This window comes from Etheostoma spectabile, chromosome 21 (genome assembly GCF_008692095.1).
Source record: "Etheostoma spectabile isolate EspeVRDwgs_2016 chromosome 21, UIUC_Espe_1.0, whole genome shotgun sequence".
Classification (NCBI taxonomy): domain Eukaryota; kingdom Metazoa; phylum Chordata; class Actinopteri; order Perciformes; family Percidae; genus Etheostoma; species Etheostoma spectabile.
The window spans coordinates 15,534,482-15,547,389 of record NC_045753.1 but is presented as its reverse complement, the minus strand read 5'-3'; the positions used below and the strand labels follow the sequence as shown (position 1 = coordinate 15,547,389).

General features: G+C 40.8%; 1 protein-coding gene and 1 long non-coding RNA gene across 4 annotated transcripts in view; one reads left to right on the top strand and one right to left on the bottom strand.

Annotated features, from left to right (window-relative positions):
- Nucleotides 1–6,302, top strand: part of LOC116670807 (uncharacterized) — a 13,903-nt gene extending 7,601 nt beyond the window's left edge. The window contains exons 2-4 of the long non-coding RNA XR_004327127.1: nucleotides 3,695–3,757; nucleotides 4,844–5,024; nucleotides 5,518–6,302. This is a non-coding gene — a long non-coding RNA (uncharacterized LOC116670807). The remainder of the gene's footprint in view (nucleotides 1–3,694; nucleotides 3,758–4,843; nucleotides 5,025–5,517) is intronic.
- ctbp2l (C-terminal binding protein 2, like) overlaps nucleotides 1–12,908 on the bottom strand; it is a 96,729-nt gene that overhangs the window by 73,819 nt on the left and 10,002 nt on the right. The window lies entirely within an intron of this gene.

Genomic DNA, 12,908 nt, shown 5'->3' with positions numbered 1-12,908 from the left:
ACACACACACACACACACACACACACCTAAGATGACTGGCCTCCAGCAGGAGGGGTGACCCCTGTGATAGGGCTCCGTCACACTCCCTGCCCAGCAAATGGACTGAGGCTTGAGGCAGCTAATGGCATAATGAGCTCGAGTGACAGTTCTGGCCACGGGCGCGGGGAAGGCACTGGACAGAGGCAATGCACATGCGCACACACACAAAGGATGAAGATGGCGTGTTCACAGTCTCCATCATTCTGACACTGTCTTCTAGTTACCCAGTGATGTGTGAGAGCAGAGTGTGAGCTGCCTGCTCATGCCATCCCCAGGCATTATGCTTTTCAAGATACCATGGTTTTGGCCATGATAGCGAAATTTATGAGACAACTTCTCAAATTCATTGGTCTTGTCTTAAAGGAATAGTTCAACATTTTGGGAAACACACTTATTTGTTTTCTTGCCAATAGTTGGGTGAGAAGAAGCTTGTCATAGCTCTCATGTCTGTAGGATAAACACAAAGCTATGGCCAGGACACAGTTTGCTTATCTTAGCATAAGACTAGAAACAGGGAGGAAACCCCACGACGACGACAAGACTCCAGGAAGTCGCTGCTTCTGGTCAAGAAAAAGTGTGACACACATTAGCTACCCAAAATTGCAGCCTGTTGTTATTAAACTCCATTTTTTTGTAAGGATTAAACAAACAAGTTATAACATAGGTTAACATTAGTTAGTAAGATTGAAAAGTGCTTGAAGGCAGATTTTGTTACCTTTGGACCACACATTTCTTTTACTAACCACTGACTGTAGCCTTATATTGAACGAGTATTGAGGTTATTTACTTCTTGCCAAGAAAGCAAATAAACAAATCCTATAATGATGGGACTATTCATTTAAAAAAACATACATGACATATATTAAATACAGAATGCAATTGATATAGTAATGAAATAATCATGCATTAACTGTGATAAATGTCAGTATTCTAAAAATTTGAAACCCAGCCTGACCAATCATTCCCAAATCTAGGCAGTGAGGGTTTGACATGCTGTCTTGCAAGTCCAACAAATTTTGCTTTGCTTAATATGGTCTGTCAAAGCTCAACATGTATTTTCTCGGACCAGCCTCACTCTAAATTCTGCTGTACAACAAATGATTGACAAGTGCTCTCCTTCACCAAGTCATCCACATGAAGCCTTCCTTCATCTGACTGGATGAAAACACCTCTTGCTTCATCACTTTCATTGCTGAAACCTTCAAATGTCAAATCCAGTATTTTTTAATATATGTGAGGAAAAATATTCTGCAATCCAAGAGTCAATTGTCTTTTTTCCCTTCTTTTTTTAATTAAAAAAGCAGCTTTATAAACATATTTTTGTCATGGTATCAAATGACAATGTGGCAATATGAAAGGTGTCGTTTGTAGTGATGAAGAGAATTTTCAACCGGATCTGCACCTCCCCTCTGCTTTACAAATTGAATTGTTTAGCTGTCTGGTAAGCAACTTTACGGTTTTGATTCACTCTCACAGCGCCAACCGCAGGCAGCTGTTCTTTTTTCCAGAGTAAAATCTGTAAAATCCCAATATCTGCTCACACCAAACAGCAGAGAGACACGTCTACACGTGGCAGGATATTTTCATAAATGGACATTTCAACCTCTCTGTTTTAAAAAATAACAACGGATGTCACTTTTCAGAAAAGTGTGGGTTTACACATGTACGTGTATATGCTGTCACTGCAGTCAAGAGCATGCCAAATCTGTAGATAGCAGTGTATGATGCAGATATGCGATAACGTTGAATATTGCGATACAACAATATTAATTGAGATACAGAAACAGCTATTAAAGTGTACTCAGTTCTGCATGTCTGCTGCTTTTAGTATTCTGCTAAAATACAACAAATAGATTGTTGAATTTAAAACAATTCTGCAATATGAATATTGCACCAGTTGATATTGCAATGACGATAAAAGAAAAACAATATATTGTGCAGACCTAGTAAGGGCTCCATTTTTCCCTTTTCACTTTCTGACCTAGATGTGCACATATGCGTACACTGGTGTGGATATGAACTCAATGAGAGTGAATGTGTTCGGGTTAGTCCTGCCTGATTCATTGTACAGTATGCACTGGCTGTTAGCCAATACCTTCTGCCTGATTCACCTGGGACGTTCTACATCTTGGCGAGCTTTGGTAGTTCTGTTCTAACTGTCGAGAAGAGACATGAAAACTAGACCCCACACAGGGAAGAGAGAGAGTAGAAGAGAAGAGCAAATTAAACACAAAGAGACAAGCGGGAAGAGCCCAGATGAGCTGTAGAGTGTAGTCGGTCAGGCAAAAGTGGGCCAAGCTGGTGTTGCAATCAGGAGATGACACACATACAGGCTACTCCAACTGACTGCAGACAGGCCATGCAGACAAGCCTTGCAGTCTCTCTTCTTACTCTCACTCACACACACACACACACACACACACACACACACACACACACACACACACACACACACACACACACACACACACACACACACACACACACACACACACACACACACACACACACACACACACACACACACACACACACACACACACACACACACACACACACACACACACAGAGCCCAAGTCCCCTGGGTCCTGGTTTGCCAGTGCTGTATGCTGATGTTGTGAAAAATACGGCTCAAACATCAAGCTGACTAAGGAAGAAGAAGACGGCTTAATTTGGACGGGGATGAGAGGAGGTATGGGGCATCAGGGCGACGCCACAAAATCACATGTTATCTCACCTGACAAAGCATGACTTTTGTTCTACCTCAAGTTCAAAATGGTGAAGTAAAACTGCATGTGTGCTCACTACATCAGCTGAGCCGAGAGGTAGAGTGATGAATTTGAATCATCAATTAGTTTTTTTATTTAAGTGTTTATAAAATGTTGGGAAATAGTGAAAACTGTCCAATAAAACAAAGCCAAGAGGGACATCTTCAAATTTTTATCTCTGACCAAGAGTCCAAACCCCAAATATAGTTAATCTACGAAGATAAGCAGAAAATCCTTCCATTGGAAGAACAAGCACCACCAAATGTTTGCCTCTTTTTGCTTGATAAATGTCAATTAACAAAAACAGCAAACCAAAATGATGATTATTAATTTTCCATCAATGGACTAATCATTTCAGCAAGGCCTTGCTCATGTTTGCTGAAAAAGATTTCCACGAATACAAAATGCTGGTGGGTTTGTTTCTCAGCCAACCACTATAGCTGAGAAAATGTGTCAGGTACTGTGGTCGCTTAGTGCAGGTCATGGGAGCCAGAGCACAATGGCTGCCTTTTAGGCACAGGTTAATGAAGCCCTTTAGAGGGCATCCGTTTTGGGCCTCTCCAGGTTAATTGCAGAGCAACATACTGACAAAGAGCCATGCTGATTTTATGCAAAGCAGACAGGAAAGAAAACTTGTGCTGTGGTGCAAGCATGGTTGTTAGCTTCCTCTTTTCTATGGAAAGAGCTGCATCCTCCACACTAGCCACAGAATCAGAGAGTCTAAAACCAGAGCTCACAACCTTTGGCAGCAGATTTTATCTGAGCATTTCTGACTCTGGTCGACTGCGTCGCACCGACCGTTGCTATCTCCCCTCTCACTCTGATAAACAAAAGGTCAATTTGGCCCAGGTGTCACTAACCTTTTGTTTATGTCCTTATCGTTACAGGAGGCCACGAAGCTGACATTTATCCATTTTTCATGAACAGAGCCATATAATAACAACCCCAAGGTAGGTAACTGTAACAGCATGAGAGGATTAATTGCAAATACACTGGGATGTCTGAGTGAATGAATCACTTAACATGGCTGCGTCAGACACTCACAAGTCGGACGTGGAAAAAAGTTAAGTCTGTAAATCGAACAAACTCACACAAACAAATGAATGCCTTAGATATCAGTTAGATCTGCTAAACCTTTCTTTGGCTTGTATTTATTCTATGGTAAGATACATTCTTATCTCCCACATTTTAAGTTCCCTTCAAACTCCAGAACTCTTGAAGCTGCTGTATTTGGCCATGGGATAAAAGAGGGGTCACATGATGGATTAAAGTGATATTTGACTAAAAACATATCTTTCGAGTATCTAACACTCACCCCCTGTAGACATAAAAGGTAGCTTTAAGAAGTTTGTAGCTTGCTCAAGGCAGTTACAATGGACTCCAACAGCAGCCCAGTCTGGCACTGAAAACCTAAATCAAATCCTCCATAGATACACACATCTAGAACTACTTCTGCAGCATTATCCACCTCTCTCCCGTCTGTCTGTACGCTCAATTTATTTTACACACTGTCTCCAAAATATGATGAAATATTCTGCTTTCATTTCAATCTTTGCCTACTGCTCTTCCATTGGTCAGGAAAGCCATTTGTCATCACTTAATGACAATGTTGTTAATGCACCAGGCAGGGAGGAGTCCAGAGAGGAACACTAATGGGAAATACATGTAGTAAGACTGTGATTCAGCTCAGACTATTTTCCCAAAAAAGTGACTGAAATGAAATAAAATGAACAGAGGCATAACAGTGTGCTATATTTGCATTTACATAATCCTCTGCAATCTAACATGTTTAATTTGTTCAACGAACAATCCAAGCTTGAGCAAGAACGTGGTGAACAAGACTGTGATACCACAACAACAAGGCACCGTGGCTGCGCTCCCAGTAATACAACAAGGCATCAGACGCTCCTCGCTCTGACCAATCCCTGGACATCATCTCCTGGGCAGCGCAGCCACGGATTGGGCAGTTAGGTCTCCAACGGCACCCAGTCCAGGTCCTAATGGAGCTAACTGTAACATTTGAAATTTCACAACAGGGTCAATGCAGCCAGCAGAGCAGACCAAGGCAGAGCCGATGGCCCAGGGCCCAGAGGCCCACTCTAACGACCACAGCATGCTTTGCTGTTGGCAGCATGGAGTGCACGGAGAGCAGGGAGAACCCTGCAATACAGATGAACTTCTTTTACACATAGAAGCTACGGTAGCTTTAGCTATCTGGTAAAGTAACAGCTTTTTGAGACATAGGTCTCCATTAATCATTTACATAACTTTGCCTAAAACCTAACATGACCGATGAGAGACATACAGTATGCCATCAGTGACGTAAGAAAAGGGGAAAGCCCCTTCTCCTTTTCAAGGTTTTTTTAATCCTTTTTTGCCCTGGGGGAAAAAGGGGAAAATAAAATAAATTAAAACACATTTTTATAGACTGATCTGACATGAGAAGAATCTCCTCAACATCGTAAATGGATGATAATTACTATACCGGTTTATTTGTGGTTTATTATATGGATTTCTTTTTTTTTTTTAGAGTGCATAAGGTGAATGCATTAGTGCTCTAAGAATGCAGAATAAGATGCCTATTCAGTATATCTCTGACTACATATTTAAACTTGTGCATTCTGTACTTTTATCTTTAATGTTATCACATTCAATTCAGACTGCCACCTAACCAAACCACCTTTTTTTCTTTTTCTCTTTCTTTTTACAGAATGTCTCTGGTGCTTATATGAATATAAAGCCGAAATACATGCTTATGTAATAAAGTGGATATCTGAAAGGGGCAGCACAAAGGAACACACACCGAGAAAATAACAAAATAGCAAACAGATGCTTGGACGGACTTGGACAACAAGTAAATGCACAGTACACAAACTAACAATAATTATCATTAAAATTCTCATTACTTTTCCCCTCTTTGCAATTCTAGCCAAAGTAATAAACAGTGCACCCGGGTTCTACCTGGAGAGGAGACACATTTTTCCACCAGTCACAAGCTTTTACTGCTTTATTTGAAACTAAATAAGGATTTTGCTTTTCACTTGTAGCAAATATTTCCACATTAAATAGTACACACAGAGTTCATTTTCAAGCTTGAGATCTTTTCACTGGGTAGCACACGGTACACCTCTCAAAATAGACAAACACTTCAGCAAGTTACCTTGAGAAAGCACGGAGAGAGTTCAAACACTATGGAAAGAAGGCAATTTTCTATCAGAGATAAGCAGATAAGTGTCCCCAGCTGGAAGTTGGGAGTCTGGCTGGCTTGTTTACCTAAGAAAATGGACTAACACGCTGAACTTCAAATGAACCCCATCGAATGCAGACACATCTGCCGCAAGCCTAAAACAGACACTGTGGGCGGAAAAATGATGGATGTCAATCATCGCAGCTAAAGACGACCGGTGCATATTATGAACTAACAGACATTATTGTTGCACACAGAGCTGCATCAAGACAAAAATATATTCTAGATAGATATATACTTTATTGATCCCCAAGGGAAAAGTCAATTCAATTCTGTAATACATATAAATAACACGATGTAATAAAATCTCCTGAGAAACCCATTTATTCTTGTATGTGCAACTAGGGCATGAAGACAACATTTTGTAAACACAAGCCCAATTAAAACTTGTTTTTGCAATTAACGCTAGTTCTCCAGAGATGCCATTTAAACATTCATGAATTCACACAAGAATACTCAGTACATTCACGTTTTTAGCAGGATACTTCAAACTAGATAGACTGCGATGTGACTGTATACTTCATAAAGTCTGAGGCTCTAAAACCCAAGAGAACCGTAGCTTGCATCCTACAGATCATGACCACCGCTACCTGTGGCAGCAGGTGACAATATAATGGGAAAGTACTTGGCCGACAGTTTAGAAGCAAAGTCATGGAAGTTGTCTGATTGGTTGTTGAGTATGGGATTTAGTGTGGCATCGCTACCCATCTTAACTTTTAGGCTCCACATTTTCTTTTCATCTTTCACAAGTGTGAAGACATGAAGCGACATTAATGGCGTTTTTCCATTACATGGTACTTGCTCGACTCGCCTCTACTCGTAGTACCTGGTACCTGCCAACAGGTACTTTATTTAGTATTATTTCCTTCGAGGTTCTAAGCGAGCTGAGGCAATACCAAAAATGTGACGTGAAAACCTGCAGACTACTGATTGGTCGGAGAGAATCGTCACTAATCACTGCGTCATCATTACATAGTTTAGCCTTTTGTTTTGCTGCCTCCAGCTTCTTTTGAAACCAAATGTGTCTTCTGGCTGGCAACAGCCACATGCTGAGAATCAAAGACAGCACATCTTTGACGTTCTGTGTGTGTGTGTGTGTGTGTGTGTGTGTGTCGCGTTAAGTCACGGCCGTTTCCTTCGGTATTGCTATGACAATCAGCCACGTTTGCCTCACGCATGAGGTAGTACTAAATCTGCAATGGAAAAAGGAAGACGGGGCGCCGCGACCGGGTCGAGGCGAGTTGAGCAGGTACCATGTAATGGAAAAACGCCATAAGTCAAACTAACCCTGGTCTCTTTTCTTGGTGTGCTAGATAAAGATGTCCTGGCAAAAACCCAAATAATCAGCAGAAGTATGCACTTCTGTGGTCAGATTTTGACCAAAGGAAATCTGCAGTGTGTATTAAAAGATAGCTTGAAGGAACTATTAGCAATGTAGCCTTTGAAAACTCAAAAGAAAGGTTTAAACGCAATAAAATATATCTAATTTTATCAGCCACAAGAATTAATCATTGTGTAAAATCTGACCCGAGTGGCACACCAACTCTTCCTACTTCACATGACTTTAAAGCACGTCTTGGCACTTGTAATACAATACCGTTGCAGATGAGCGCAAAGTGGAAGACTTGTCAAATACTCAAAGAAATATTATCATTTGACTAGAATATATTACAACATATCAAAAATGTTGACATAATTGCAGCATCCAATAGTGCCAAAACAAATCACAACTGAAAAATCGGTCAGATTCATTTCATTTCATTTAATATATAATAAACAAAAGCCCAACTTGCAGTTCAGGTGTCTTGTAACTCCAGAATTTTTATACTTTTTTTTTCTTTTATATCAACAGAATTCCTTCTGCACACACAGCATTTTATGTTATTGTTACGCTGCTTTAACTATGAGTATGTAACCGCAGTGATACTGAGCACAAGAGAGGCTGGATGCCAGTTTGAACATCAGACATGCTGCATGAGTGCCTCATGTAGATGTACTTACACGATTATTTACAATCATGTGAGAGAACTGACATGTACAACATACCGTGCTATAAGTACTATAGGCATCTTCTTTTCACACAATCTGTTGAATGATATCAGTTGCCAATAACTCATCTGTCAAGTGTAAGAGTTAAGGTTATCTACATATTTATCTACACAGGTGAGAAAATAATTCCCCCCCCCCGTGACACCAATCTGTTCCTTTCTACTCCTAATAATTTTCCATTTAACTACATAAGGTGGGACGAGTATGGTAAAAAATAATTGTAACAGCACTGCTTTTGTGCTCATGAGAAATGGAACGCTCCAGTTTAATGCAAAACTATGCAGCATGTAAATGTAGAATAACACATTCTTCTTAAAAAATAAATAATCAAATTTGCCTAAAACTAATATATAAGCAGAGTATTCCACCCTTGCCCAGTTCACTACACTTTGCTTTTACAGTCTCACTTGGTCCAGTATGAACAGCAGGTAATGGTGGCTAATGTTAGCAAACTTATACTAGGTGGGTATTGTTGTGTAACTGACATTACCAAGCAGTTTGCTGGAATAGGACTCTTTTCTAATTGTGCTTCTATGTTTAAGTAGTATTATTATCATGTAATTGTGGCCGCAGTGGCAGTTGTTGGACAAAAGTTTCTCGGTCTCGATTTCAAAGATAAATGTATCATCTGGCATGAAGGCAGGCATGGCAACGGTCACTACCCACCACCCACTACCAGCTTCTATTAGCTGGTGCTGAATCAATTAGTCGATCCACAGATCAATGAAATAATTAGTGTCTGATGTTTACTACTAAACAAATGATTGGTATTATGAAATATCCAAGACAGAGGATTTGAGCTATTTCTAGACGTCTGCTGCACAACACATCCAGGAACGTTCCAGCAAATAGACAAGAATGTAAAGAAGAAAATATTGCTTAAGAGCAATAACGGTTTGAGCCAATGAGATTATGACAGCGCTCAGTTGCCAACTGTCATCCTTTATGAAGTCCTTTTTACTTAATTGCTTACTTTATGTTCCCATCAAAAAAATTACATAAAACATGAATTCAGATTTGTATGGCCTTTAGTATTTCATAGCAGGAGATCCTCAAATCTACGACAACCAGTCTTGGTGGGAACGGTAGGAGGCGTTCTTTCTACAACAGGAAGCAATGACCCGTAACAGCCACTCTTCGTAGGCAGTCGCACATCTCTTCTTCCTCCTTAGCGCTCCCTGCCAGTGATGAGTGGAACCTCTGCAAACAGACAGCCCTCTCCGCTTTCCTTTTCATATTTTACACAAGCAAACTCCAGGAATCATGAGCTCATCATTAGCACATTCATAATTCAGTATAATGGATTATGTAATTGCTCCATTAATCAGGGGAGCCACCCCAGCATACTCTCCTATGCATTAGTTTAATTATGGGAAAAACCTCTGTTAAAATAGATGCTGGGTTTGTAGTAGCAAGAGTTTAAACGTCTGTATTTGGCACTGTGGGAACTTGTGCAGACTGAAGTTTAGAAGAAATGTTGCGATGTATAGCCCCGAGTCCTTGTGGTACACTCACAGACTGCTCTTCCATAAAATGTGTCATGGCAGTAGGAAAAAATGAAAAAAGTAGTCAAAAGGGCAAATGCCTTTCAGGAAACCAACTGTCAAGCTCAGGCGTCACTTAAGTCACATCATTTATTGACATTTGCAGGTGGCGTCTGGGTGATGAATATTCCAGTTATATATGAAGCTGGAAGCGTCTGAAACAGATTAAGACATGTAGAAATTGAGGTACTTGTCATCTGATTCCAGCAGCTGGCATGACTTGTGAGGGCTTAATCCAACAGTGTCATCAGCTATTTGTCAAGGAAAAGAGATAAAGGGCTCTGCACCTCCTTCTCCTCACTTTTGTTGGAAGCCCAGAGCGAAGAGTCTGGCTGCAGTCCTTTAGTTTGAGTGACATTTGACTATCATCACCAAGGGATTCTCAGTGTATTTTGGTCTTCTCATCATGTTAAAAAGGTCACTAGCAGGCAGAGCCCCATATGCACTCCTAAGTGCGCTGAGTGCTGACAAGAAATAACAGCTTTTGTTGAAAAAACCTGGCATAAGAGAGATCACTCCACATATACAGAAATTGCAGCACACTTAACGGTTATTTTCCTTCTCTGCTTTCCTCCCCCAGCTTTGACTTAAAGCGATTCCTTTCTTACTTTCCTGCTTTATTCCTCCACTTGGATGGAGAGTAGGAGAGCCTGAAAATTAATATGCATTTTACACCTCTGCATATACAGTCCAACCTAAAACTTAAAATCCAAATAAGACCAGAGTGATTGGTCCTTCAGTCACTACCTACACAAAACAAACTGAATGGTTTGTGGTTACTGTCAAGATTTTGGCAAAGCTTCACAAGGCTTAAAGCCCGCTGCCAATAACGCAGACAGAGCCAAACCGAAAGATGGAGAGAGACAAACGCAGAATTAAACATGACAAGAAATGTTTTTCTATTGTGAGAAATGCCCATGTAATGCTTAAAAAAAGAAGGGCTTATGCATTCACCCTCCGTAGAAGTGACATTTAAATAAGCAGGAGCCATTTTCTTCCTCAATCCCTCTATCCCTCCCGTTCCCTGTGTGCCACCGTAATTTGAAGCTGTCCCAAACAAATCCTCTTAATAGACCTTTTCCAAATGTCAGGTTCCCTCAAGCGGCATGACGGTCTCAAAAAAGCAGCTCCTTGGAAACTTTGGTCAGGAAAACAAAAGGAGTTTAAGCATACATGCACATTTATGGGGAAGTCACCATTCACTCCTCTCAGTTGCTAGAGAAGGTAGAGGACTGACTATGCTTCTACTTTTTAATTAATTCTATTCTAAGTATTGCTCATCATGCATGCGTGTGTTTATTTTTCTACCCGGTCACTTACTTATAGTATTACTGAGGACGTCAGTCCAATTTTGGATTGGGATTTTTCCCAGGACAGGTGAAGAGAGTGGTCAGTTCATAACTGGTTCCTTTAGAGGCCGGGTTTGCTCAGTTGGTAGAGCAGGCGCACATACACTTAGAGGTTTATGCCTCGGCGCAGAGGTCCAGGGTTCGAGTCCAACTTGTGACAATTTCCTGCAAGTCTTCCCTCTTTCTCACCTAGCTGTGGTGTTCATTAAAGGTGGAACCCCCCCCCCCCAAAAAAAAAAAATTAACTGGTTCCTTTAATGGCATCAACTCATCTCTAATCTCCTCTACCAAATTCTGCCTTAACATGCTGTGTCTTCAATCAAACCAGTTCTGCCACAAGTGTGGCATCTAGATCCTAAACCTGAGATTGTAATGTATAAACATGTATTGTGTGTGACTTGCCGCAACAGCTTTCTGAAGACAAGTCAATCCCAAAACTATACAAACTGGCTACATATTACATGACCAATTGTTAGAATAATTACTTCTTAATTATGTTTTAATTGTAATTAAATGTCCAAAAACCAGTAAAGTTACAATGCATATTAAAAAAAACAACTATTTGAACAGAAATGTCCCATTCTGCCCTTTTAGCCTGAGGGGATGCACGAGAGACAACTAGTCTAGTCCGGACACAATGGGAATGCAGGACAAATGTCACGATGCCTGCCATTTGTTCAGAGTCAAAAACATTTTAAGAAAAGAAAAGAATCTATTCCTACATATTCATTTTAAGCAGAAGCTGCACATAATGCTTGGCATAAGACAGAGACAAGAACTCAGTGACTGTGCATTTAATAACCTCTGGCACAAAAAAAGTTAACATGAAACTGTTAGCAGAGTGCACAATCTCAAGAGTCATTTCACTGCCCTGAGTGTGAGGGAATGAGATGAGGGAGAGCAAGGGGAGCTAATCAACTCTTGCTACTCAGTGGCATTTCATGCACTGTCTGCCACTAGTTCAGTGTGCACAAAGGGCATCAATAAGTCAACATGCTGCTAAAGCAGAAGTGGATCCAGACTCATCAGCCATGAAAAGAGAGACACGACTTTTCAGCAAATTCGAAATTAAATTGACTTTGCAGGTGAACTGCTCGAGGGGTACAGAGAGTGACTATACCATGGAAAGTTACCATGGTGAGCGTAAGGAAAAGTTTAATAAAAAAGAAGAACATCTTCTGACCCCCACAACAAGACCTGGTAATGGATTGAGCTGATATATTCACATTTCTTAAGACACAGCTTCTAAGTCCAAAAAAGCTGTCCTCTTGCTGCACCTTGTATAAGATGCTGAGCCAATAGAGGTGGTGGGCGGGGAGAGGGAGGTAGAGAGGTTAGAGGATAAAGACAGAAAGAATGAATGAAAAAAGCAGCTTTTCTGCCTTTTCATTTTGAAGAATTAAGTACTGCCATCTTCTAATCAGTGCCATCGCAGCTGCACAACTTGTCACCATGTCCAGACGGCCAGGCTGGTTTTGAGCTTTTTATCTTTTCTTAAACTTCCCCCTCTTCTCTCTTTCTCGTTGCCTTGCATTGGGCACAGGATCTGATGCTTTAATATGGCTGCCAGTGAGGCAACAGCCATTTAATAACAATGCAATAGTTCCTCACAGCAGTAGTCCAGTGTCGCTCACACACCCCGCTGTGTGCAGATGGTACATTGTCTGTGGTTTCCGAAAACATTCTCCTTTCTGAGATGTTTTTCCTTTCTTCCCCATCACACACACACTGTCCTTCTTGTCAGCAATATTTAACTCTCTTCTTTATAGAAACAGCATACAATTGCTCTACAGTCTTATTTCTGTTATTATTGCTCGTCTTATTTTGTAACAGGTTGGCTGAAGTGCCCCCCAGAGGTGATTGGCCTGTGTGTGTGTGTGTGTGTGTGTGTGTGTGTGTGTGTGTGTGTGTG